We start from the raw sequence: 10989 nt of genomic DNA, 5'->3' as shown, positions 1-10989 counted from the left end.
AGTCAGGAACTTTGTGTTCTCTATAATAACCCCGGCACCTAGGGCACCATATGACTCAGAGTAAGTATTGTATACATATTTGTTGAAATTAAATGAAATCAGAATTCAGCCTCACCATTTACAACTGGGAAGTATTGTAAAAAATGAGTGTCTTGGGGCCAGCGTTGTAGTGTAGCTGATAAAGCCACTGTCCGCAGTGCCGGCGTCCCATATGGGCGCTATGGCCTGGGAAAGCAGGGGAGGATGACCAGAGTCCTTGGGCCCCTGCATCCACTTGGGAGACTCAGAGGAGGCTCCTGGATCTTGGCTTTGTTTAGGCCAAGCTCCAGATTTTGCAACCATTTGAGGAGCAAACCAACAGATGGAAGATAACTCTCTCTCTCTCTCTCTCCTTCTGCCTCTCTGTAACTCTGCTTTACAAATAACCTGTTAAGTGAAATGGACACTATAAGCAACAATGAACTGATCAGCTCCTGTCCTGACTTTAGATGTACAATGTAATACTTTATCCTTTTTAGAATTTGTTGTTGTTGTTGTTGTTCTAGTACTATTGGTTGAACTCAGTAATAAAATAAATCTATAAAAATGAATTTCTTATTGTACTTAAGTTTTCTCATCTGTAAAATAGAGATAATAATATTTCCTTTATAGAATTCTTGTCAGGTTAACAATAATGAAAGCAGACTGGAGGAGAGTGGCTCCCACCATGATAGAACATCAGAAATGCAAAGGCCCAGAGTTGCCACTGGCCATGCAGATTCAGTGACTGGGCTGCTTAAGTTCTTATTTCTTGTCCAGTGCAATGGACAATGCAGTGTGAGTTGGGGATGTCCGGCCATTTGCCCCTAAAGAGAGGCATGTGAAGATACTTCAAAAAAATGTGAATAGCTTTGCAAAGAATCTTCTGAAATGTTCTTGGTCACATGATGGGAGCAAAATAGGAGCTGGCTCCACCAACAGGTTTGTGCATGTGTGAGAAACCACAAGTGGGAGAGTGTTGTAAAAGGTGCCTGGCCATGGGGACTCCATCAGTGAAGAGGCTTTCCATCCTGAGGAGCCCATCACTCTCTCAGCATCTGGCAACAAGGAACCGTACTGGAGGAGATCCAGAAAAGATGCGGAATAAAAGACACAAAGGCTGGTGGACCTTGAGACGTCTGACTACATAAATGGCACCAAGTACTGCCCAGGCTCACACCTGCTCTCAGAAACGGGGAGGCATTGGCCATATTTCAGCAACCACTTGTATCTCACGTCACCAGGATGGTTGAGGAAGCTCCTATCAGATTCCAGGGACTGATTTTTGTGTTTATTTTTCACTCTCCTATTTTTTATCTTTATTTTTTAAATAAGATTTCTCCAAAGGCACAGATATTGATTTATTTGTAGTTTCCTGTTTTCTAATCCAGGCCAAAGACAGGGAATGTGACTGAAAATTGTTATTTGTGTTTTGTTTTGTCCTCATTCAGTAACTGGTGTGTGTATGTGTGTGTGTGTGTGTGTGATGTTTTCTTCCTGTGTTTCTCTGAATCATTTTGTATTAAAAGCCAAATAGATGCCTTTTTACAAGAAAAGAAAGAAAGAAGTAGGTAACCCATGGGCTTGTGGTTTTGGGATTAATTAGATACTCCATGAACTGAGGTCATCACCTGCACTTACCCTTTGTTGTGTTACCCAGCAAGCTTTGCTGGAATGAAGTAGTGTCCTGGGTGCTAACTGAGGCAGACATTAGTCAGGATTATACCATTTGTAGGGGTTTTTTGGGGGTAATTTTACTAATTAAGTGCTCAACTATAAAAATTGAATTTTCCAGGTTGTAGAATTTTGAACCAAATAGTTCCTTTTTTTTTTTTTTTTTTTTTTTGGACAGGCAGAGTGGACAGTGAGAGACAGAGACAGAGAGAAAGGGCTTCCTTTTGCCGTTGGTTCACCTCCAATGGCCGCCGCGGTAGCGCACTGCGGCCGGCGCACCGCGCTGATCCGATGGCAGGAGCCAGGTGTTTATCCTGGTCTCCCATGGGGTGCAGGGCCCAAGGGCTTGGGCCATCCTCCACTGCACTCCCTGGCCACAGCAGAGAGCTGGCCTGGAAGAGGGGCAACCGGGACAGGATCGGTGCCCCGACCGGGACTAGAACCCGGTGTGCCGGCGCCAAAAGGTGGAGGATTAGCCTATTGAGCCGCGGCGCCGGCCACCAAATAGTTCCTAATTATTGAATAGTGCATTTAGGAAGATGGATAACTGCATGATGACACACTTTTAAAATTTATTTATTCTATTTAAATTTTATTTATCCTATAATCTCTACCATTGAGAGACATTCCTTTACTTTATAATTTCTAAAAGAATCCTTTTTAAAAATGAGGAGACAGACCTGGAGAACCCAAGTAACAAGTTCTCGGTCACATGATACATAACAGCAGAGTGACACATGGACAGAACTTCTGGGTTTAAAACCACAGTGCTCCATGGGTGTGTTCCATATACATTTTAAAATTAGTAGCAAAGGGCATTAATACTCAGCTTTAACTTTCCTTCAGTCACAAAATGTTCTTTTAGCTCCCAGCATGAGGATATTAAAAACAAGGACTCTGGCTTTGGTTCAGTTGCTAAAAGCATGTGCCGTCAGGAGCTGTTAGATTTTTGTTAGACTTTTGAGAAGTATACATCAGTCTTAGGAAAGCAAGGGCATTCTTTCGATTTATTTTGTATTCTCCCTTCCATCAACAGAAAGAGAAATGAAATAAAATAACATGGAAAGTCCAAGAGACAGAGGTTATGAATTCAATGTTCAGATTGGTACACTTCTTATATACCAATTCTGTAATAGAATGTGTGTTTTACGTATGTTATTTTGTTGTAACCCTCTGAAATAACATTGTCATTCACAAGTTATAAAATAAGAAATTTCTCAGAACTGCTTGGAGGCTTCCCCTCTCACTCAGGACCATGCCATATTTCTCACCATGGCTGGTGAGACCCTCCACAGCTACTTGGATAGTCACATTTTGGGGTTACAAAACTCAACATTAGAAGCATGATTACCACCTGTTACCTCTGCACTACTGCAGACACTGGGAAGCTGGATGAAATGACACCAAAATCTTATATTATTCTTTTGCCCAATGTGAGGAAACCTTTTTCGGGTCAGGCTCCAGCCAGGTGATACTATAATCCAGCTCAGATTTTTCCACTGCCTGACAATGTTTGAGAAATCCTAAATAAGAAGTGGCTTTCACATTGCATAGAGTACACAGTAGACAAAGGAGGTGCATTGCAGGGCTGTGTCCCTCTCACAGACTCACCTTGCACCCAGCCTGCCCCGGGCGGGTGCTTTTTTCATCTGCCAGAGAAACTTTCCGGGGTACTGTGGCCACCTTGACCTCTCGGGTGATGCAGCTACCTGAGGGCACAGGTTGCCTACAAAAAAGTTTCCCTCAATATGTATGTGTTGGGGACCAGTGTTGTAGTATAGCAGGTAAAGCCACCTCCTACAATGCTGGTATCCTATATAGCTGCTCCACTTCAGATCCCACCCATGCTAATGCGCCTGTGAAAGCAGCAGAAGATGGCCCAGCTGTTTGGGCCCTGCCACCTATCTGGGAGAACTGGATGAAGCTCCTGGCTCCTGGCTTTGGACTGGTCTAGCCTTGTCTGTGACAGCTATCTGGAGGGTGTACCAGCAGATCGAAGATCTCCCTCTCCCTCTCCCTCCCTCTCTCTCTCTCTCTCTGACTTTCAAATAAACACACAGATCTTATTTTAAAATGCATGTGTTGTTGGAGACTGAGTCCCTGCTGCAGCAGTGTTGCAGTGTTGAGAGGTGGTACCCTTATGAGGGTCGCACTCAGCACTGAATGAAAGCTGCTCTCCTGGGTATGGGGTAGTTATCCCAGGGGTTGGTAAGTTATTTCCAAAGTGGGTTAGTGATAAAATGGGGATTTTGATTCCTCTCTCATCCTCTCTGGCTCTCACCCCCTTCTTCCTCTCACCAGATGCTGGCACCAGGCTCTCAGAATTCCTGGCCACCAGAATATTTCTGTTCACTATAAATTGCTCAGTCTGTGAGATTCAATTACTGTGGGTGGGTGGGAGGGGTATTTGAGGAAACAAATGTCCTTAAGGGTACTTCTGGCTGAAAAAAAAAAAAAAAGCAGACAAGCAAAACAAAGTCTGTAACTCAAACGGAGAGGGAGCTGTTGCCGAGACAGCAGCTTTCCTATAGATATAGGAGGTAAGAAGGAGGACTGATGCCCTGCAACACTGAAGTTCCCTGAAGATACCAGGTTAGGTTTCCAGAGGGTCTTTGGATCTCTTTCCTGTGCCTTTAAGGCTTCCGTGCTGACTCGGGAGTTGGCACTCCTGGTAAACTTGATTGAAACTCACTTCTCTGACTCTTTGTTGGCCCTGGAGAAGGGACTATGACAGATGGAAAAGGAGAAGCTCAGAACGACTTGTAGCAATGGGATGATCTACCTATCCACCTGGATGGACGAGAACAGCAGGTCCATGGCCTGCACACCCCAAGAATCCTATGTCCTGTAAGGACTGCGTCAGACACTTATCTGTTCTGGGTTTGGCCTTACCCCCGGCTTTCTAACCCTACACTTTACCCACTCCTGACAGGTAGAAAGTAAATTTGCATAACAAACTGTTTAAATATTCCATTTTTATCCAGCTTCAAGGCACTCTCTGTCCTCCATGGTTCTCATGGCTAGTGACCCCTTCACAATCAACATCATTTGTCAAATCAAATTAGCCCTGTTCGTAACTGCAAGGCAGTGACATTCATCTTTTTGATGCTTGCAAACCAATCTGAGGTAAAGTTCTCTTATGGAATGGGACTTAGGATGCTGAATGAGTCACATCCTCAATGAGGCAATTGTCAGGAAAATAGGAGACATAGCTCTAAGGTAAATATTGTTGGGTCACTTGAAATGTATGCAGATTTGACATTTCCCTTCTGATTAGCTTGTCTACACATTAAAAAATTTGTGTGTCACATTGGGTCGTTCAGATGCTGTGGTAATGTCAGTGAGCACTTGATAGAAAATTTTGTTTCTTATAAAGAAAATGGGAGGATTAAGCAAAAAACTTCAGATAAGGATCTTATTTAGGGTGACACATGAAAAATATATGGATTTTTAAAATGAAAATAATGTGCTGTGTGTGTGTGTGAGTGTGTGTGGGTGTGGGCACACATGTGGGCATGTAACCTAATTTAATCACTCTGGCAATCATGCTCTGCCTTGAATAGAGAGGTAATACAGCCAGCCTAATGCCAAACAGATAGTAAAACAGCATAACTGGAAACTCAATCTGAATGTCTGTTTCATCGCAGAGTTTGTGTTTCCCCTTGTATACTGTTATCTCCATAAGACACAAAATATTCAACCTAACCCTGACAGGAAACCTTAATTGACAGTATCATGTAGTGCCTAAGAATGCTGTCATCAGCTTCAAATATAAAATCAGGAACTCAGAAGATTTCCTGCTTCAACTTGTTCCTTTTATGAATAATGACAACCCGGTCTCCCCACTTGAATATGTCCAGTGACTGGGAACTCACTATTTTACCCTTTATCCAGGTGTGTATTTGTTCTTATATTTATTCTACTACCAATAGCTTTGGCTATGACTTTATATACTTAAATGTGCAATTGCATTCATATCTAATTGTGACTTCAGAGTATTTATTTTGTTGGTGATATTACTGCATCAGTTGTAATATCAATTTATCATTACAATAGGACAATAAGATGTGTCCTGTTATTATCCCTACTTTACAGAAAAAAAAGTCCTTATAGATAAAAAAGTTAAGTCACTTGTCAAGTCACTTAAATCAGGAGTGTAATAAGTCCTTCATTTCCCAGTTACATATTTTCTGTTAACATGATGATAATCAACAACCCATGATATGAAACAAGAGCATGTCAGGAGAAATAATACAGCTTTCATTCTCAATTTGAATTTCCTATCTAATCTGAACTTTTTATTTCATGATATTAAAGTTTTATGAAAAAAAGTGTCCTAGATCAATTCAGGCTTCCAAGATAATCTGTACAAAAAGGATACCATTCAGTAACTTTTTCAGACCTAGCACAACACAATAGGTCAGGAGTTGACAAATTATAGCTAGCAGGTCAAATTCTATCCATGTTCAATTTTTAAAATAATGTTTTATTGGAAAAAGGCCATGCTCATTCATTTACCTATTGCCTATGGCTGTTTATTTCACCATAAGTGAAGAGTTGAGTAGTTGTGACAGAAACCATATGTGCCACAAAGCCTAAAAATTTCACTCTGTGACCCCTTAGAAAGTTTTTTGATTCTCATCAGGACTCTTATCTATACATCCTTGGTCATCTATAGACAAGGTCTACAAAAGAGAATATGCGTTCTATATAATAAACTGCAGAGTAATCGCCAAAAGAGCGTTTTAAGTTGAGATATCAAGGAAAAAATTGTCACTCAAAGCATATTTTAATTAAGGCCCTTTGCTGGGGCTGGCACCATGACTCACTTGGTTAATCCTTCGTCTGCCGTGCTGGCATCCCATATGGGCTCCAGGTTCTAGTCCCAGATGCTCTCATTCCAGTCCAGCTCTCTGCTGTGGCCTGGGAGGGGAGTGGAGGATGGCCCAAACGCTTGGGCCCCTGCACCCGCATGGAAGACCTGGAAGAAGCTCCTGGCTCCTGGCTGTGGATTGGCACAGCGCTGGCCGTGACAGCCATTTGGGGAGTGAACCAATGGAAGGAAGACCTTTCTCTCTATTTCTCTTTCTCACTGTTTATAACTCTACCTGTCCAATTAAAAAAATAAAAGGCCCTTTACTACTAACCCAGGACTCTGTCTACCTGTCAAATTAAAAAAACAAAAAGGCCCTTTACTTCTAACCCAGGGCTTCTAAAATGACTCTTCCAATTCTCACTGAAGCACCAGAGTTTTCAAATTTATTTGCTTCTCCTGATGTTGCCCTGTAAAACAGTGAATCTCTATCTCTCTATCTCTGTCTCTCTCACACACATCTGCTCCACTTTTTTAAAATAAAGATTTATTTATTTGAATGACAGATTGAGGAGAAAGAGAGAGAGATGGAGAAAGAGAGAGAAAGAGAGAGAATGAAAGTGAGCAAGAGAGAGATATATTTTTTATCTAGGGATTACTCCCTAAATTCCTACAATAGCCATGGCTGAGCCAGGCCAAAGGCAGGAACCAGGAACTCAATCTTGGTTTCCCACATACTTGAACTATCATCTGCTACCTCCCAGGCACATTAACAGGAAGTTGGATTAGAAGGCGGAGGCAGGAATTGATACCAGGCACTCAGATATGGGATGCATGCATCACTAGAGGCAGCTTGGCCTGATGTGCCACAAAACCTACCCTAACACATTTCACTTATTGAATATCAAATACACACACACACACACACACTCCACTTATAGAACCCTAGGTAGAAATCTCAAAATGCCAGGGAAAAACCCAACACATATCTGTTTTCAAAATTCTTTGACAAGAAGCCAATGTTTGGGTACTACTGCACAAATAACTACCTCCTCTTCCTGCAAACATTTGAAGGTAATGATCATTCTCATGGATTTACATACACATATATTTGAATAACTTAATCTTGAAGTTTTTCTGAGCTGTCAGCGTATTTATATCTTTGTATATTTGCTATATTAAACTTCATGTGTTCCAACAGAGAATTTTAATTTCTCTGCTGAAGTCACCTTTATCACAATTGACGGCACTACCACTTTGTCAGTAGTTGAAGCTTGTATTCTAAAATGTTTCCATGTTTCTTGTTTCCTTCATCCCTCCTCTTATTCTTTCCATCTGTAAATCTAAAATATAAACCAATTATTTTCACCATGTAATACTCTCCATCTCCATGCTAGGTCAAAATACCATTATGTCTTACCTGAATTACAATAAGAAATCCATGTCTTGTCCCCATTTTTAATCCCTACAATCTATAATTTCTTCTCTCCAAGACAGTTGTAGTATTTTCGCTAAAATTATGTCAAGCTCTTTTTTTGTTTAAAACTCTCCAACAATGTCTTATCACATTACAAAATGGCGGAAACATGGTATTCTACAAACTTTACATATTCTAGCTAGTGCCTACCTCTGTGAATCCAACTATATCACTTTCCTACTGGGTAATTCATTCTATCCATCTGAGTCTTGTTTTTGTTTTCTGAAAACTAAGCTCATTAATTTTACCAGGGAGTTTGCATTTCTTTTTCCATTACCATGGAAAATGTTTAATGCCTAGTTCCTTTTTACCAAGTAGGTGCCATTTCAGAGAATCCAGTCCTTGGACCACTTTATCTAAAGAAAGTAGTCTAAATTGCTCACACACACAGACAGAGAGAGAGAGAGAGAGACTAGCTTTTATGGTATCATCTTGTCCTATTTTACACAAAACTTTTATTATTATATAAAATTATTGTTTTTATTTTATTCCTTTCTGCAATAGAATGTCAGGTTCACAAGAATATCCAAGTGCCTAGAACAATGTGTCATGCCTAATTGCTATTTAATAAACCTTTGTTGAATAACTACTGCTTCTCTCCTTAATCTTCTCTTCAAGCTAAATCTCCCTGTTCTTTCAAACACTTAGCAAAGTATACTATTATGGGAGTACTATGTGAGTTTGCTAAGTAAAAATGTTCCCTGGTCACAATCTATTCTGGCCAACTTTCTGGTCCTCACCTTCCTTGAATGCTTCCTATGCATTTAGTACAATATTGTGTACATAGTGGATATTGAATAAATGTTGATGAATGGACTGTATAATGGGCTTTTGGCTCCATACATCAAGATTTTCTTGAAGGGTGGATAATTACTTCTACTTTATATCTGACATTTTAATATAACTGGTTGTGGTCATTATCCTTTGGAATTGCATCCTAGTCAATTCTTTCAAAAAAGAGAAGAAAATAAGGCAAAATTACTTTGTGAGCAATCCACAATTGGATTTGCATTTAAAAATTGCCGAGTGAGCACTCCTGCCTGATGGCCAAATGAAATTAATCTTTCGTAACTCAAGGTCTCATCTACTTGGAGAGAGGGGGGCTGAACTCAAAGATTTCTGCCGGCTTTGTAGATGGTAAAAGTCATCACTCTCATTATTTATACGCACAGAGTACTGCAACATTCTCTAGCCATGCTAGCTAGTGGGAATATGGAAATGGTTAAGACACTGTCCCTAATCTTAAGCATTTTCTCTCTAGTTTACTTTATTAGTGTTCCTGTCCAGCTTGTAAACCACTTCTTGGAAATGTCCCAAATCGCTGATGAAGTGACAAGTCAAGTGTCCATGATGATAATGTTAATAATAGCCTATTCCCTCTTCTGGACACAGCTGTTGGTCCACAGGTGGACATTTGACCCAGTGCAGTCAGTTTCTGTTTTTCGAAAAATTTAATTAAAGGAAGAAAGACTAAGGGAGTTGGTCCCTGAATTGTGTAAAGGTTAGAATACAGATATGCATGAATTCCTGTTGCTCTGGCCTCTGGGAGGGTCTCACTCCTGACCTTTCTGAGACCTGATTGTTTATTTTTGTTTTTAGGTTTCAGGGAAAACTTAGAAGATTTTGAATAGACATCATTTTTAGCAACTAGATTTCCATAAGAAACAACTGTGTAGGTGAGGAGACAAATAAATCAGTACCTATACTTCAGGATGATCAGTGCTATGGGAGAGGCTTGGGCAGGTTGCTATCCTTACTAAAAGGTCCTTTCATAGTCTTGAGTTAAGAAGGTCAGCAAGCACTGCAGGAGGAGCTAGCTGCACAAATCACAAAGGAGAAGAAACGATTGGTGAACAATGAGAGGGAGGCTAAACAGGGATTTCCACGGCATGAACAAACCTGGGGAAGTCTAAAACAGCAGGCATGGCCTGGGAAGAGCAAGTTTAGCATGACTGATGTTCAAACTACATGGTGATGCAGGGCTGGCACTGTGGCGTAGCAGGTAAAGCCACTGCCTGCAGTGCTGGCATCCCTTATGGGCTCTGGTTCTAGTCCCAGCTGCTCCAGTTCCAATCCAGTTCTCTACCTGGGAAAGCAGTGGAAGATTGCTTAAGTCGCTGGGCCCCTGTACCAACATTGGAGACTGGGTAGAAGCTCCTAGCTCCTGGCTTCAGATTGGTCTAGCTCTGGTTGTTGAGACCATTTGGGGAGTGAACCAGCAGATGGAAGATCTCTCTCTCTCTCTCTTATCTTTCCTTCTCTGCCTCTGCCTCTCTGTAACTCTGCTTTTCAAATACATGAACAAATCTATAAAAAAAAAAACACAAAAAGGACATTTTAAAAATACAAACTACGGGGCCGGTGCTGTGACGCAGTGGGTTAACACCCTGGCCTGAAGTGCCGGCATCCCATATGGGCGCTGGTTCTAGTCCCGGCTGCTCCTCTTCTGATACAGTTCTCTGCATAAGCACTCTCTGTTTTTTTGTTTTGTTTTGTTTTGTTTTTGACAGGCAGAGTGGACAGTGAGAAAGTTCTTCCTTTTTTCCGTTGGTTCACCCCCTAGTGGCCAATCCGAAGCCAGGAGCCATGTGCTTCCTCCCAGTCTCCCACGCGGGTGCAGGGCCCAAGTACTTGGGCCATCCTCCACCGCACTCCTGGGCCACAGCAGAGAGCTGGACTGGAAGAGGAGCAACCGGGACAGAATCCGGTGCCCTGACCGGGACTAGAACCCAGGGTCCGGCACCGCAGGCGGAGGATTAGCCTATGGAGCCAAGGCGCCAGCCACACCCTCTAGTTATTTCATGATTCTTTGTCAGGAGGGAACATGGGCAAATCTACAAAAAAGAAACAAATAGCAAGTGGAAAGAAGGCAAAATTCACTTTCAGGGGTCCAAGGTTTGGACCATTGCTCTTCTATTTTGTAGCTGAATAATATTGAGCAAGGAATTTAATGTCTCTGAGCCTCTCTTCCCTCCTTTACAAAATGGGAATCATAGAATAATTTCTC

General features: G+C 41.6%; 1 non-coding gene across 1 annotated transcript; it reads left to right on the top strand.

Moving 5' to 3' along the window:
* Positions 1-3293: 3293 nt before the first annotated feature.
* Positions 3294-3415, top strand: LOC133761353 (small nucleolar RNA SNORA77). Its single transcript, XR_009866151.1, has one exon. It is a non-coding gene; the product is annotated as a small nucleolar RNA SNORA77 (small nucleolar RNA).
* Positions 3416-10989: the final 7574 nt, after the last annotated feature.

Source organism: Lepus europaeus, chromosome 5, assembly GCF_033115175.1.
Source record: "Lepus europaeus isolate LE1 chromosome 5, mLepTim1.pri, whole genome shotgun sequence".
NCBI lineage: Eukaryota > Metazoa > Chordata > Mammalia > Lagomorpha > Leporidae > Lepus > Lepus europaeus.
The sequence above is the reverse complement of the archived record's forward strand: the minus strand, read 5'-3'. Positions and strand labels throughout refer to the sequence as shown.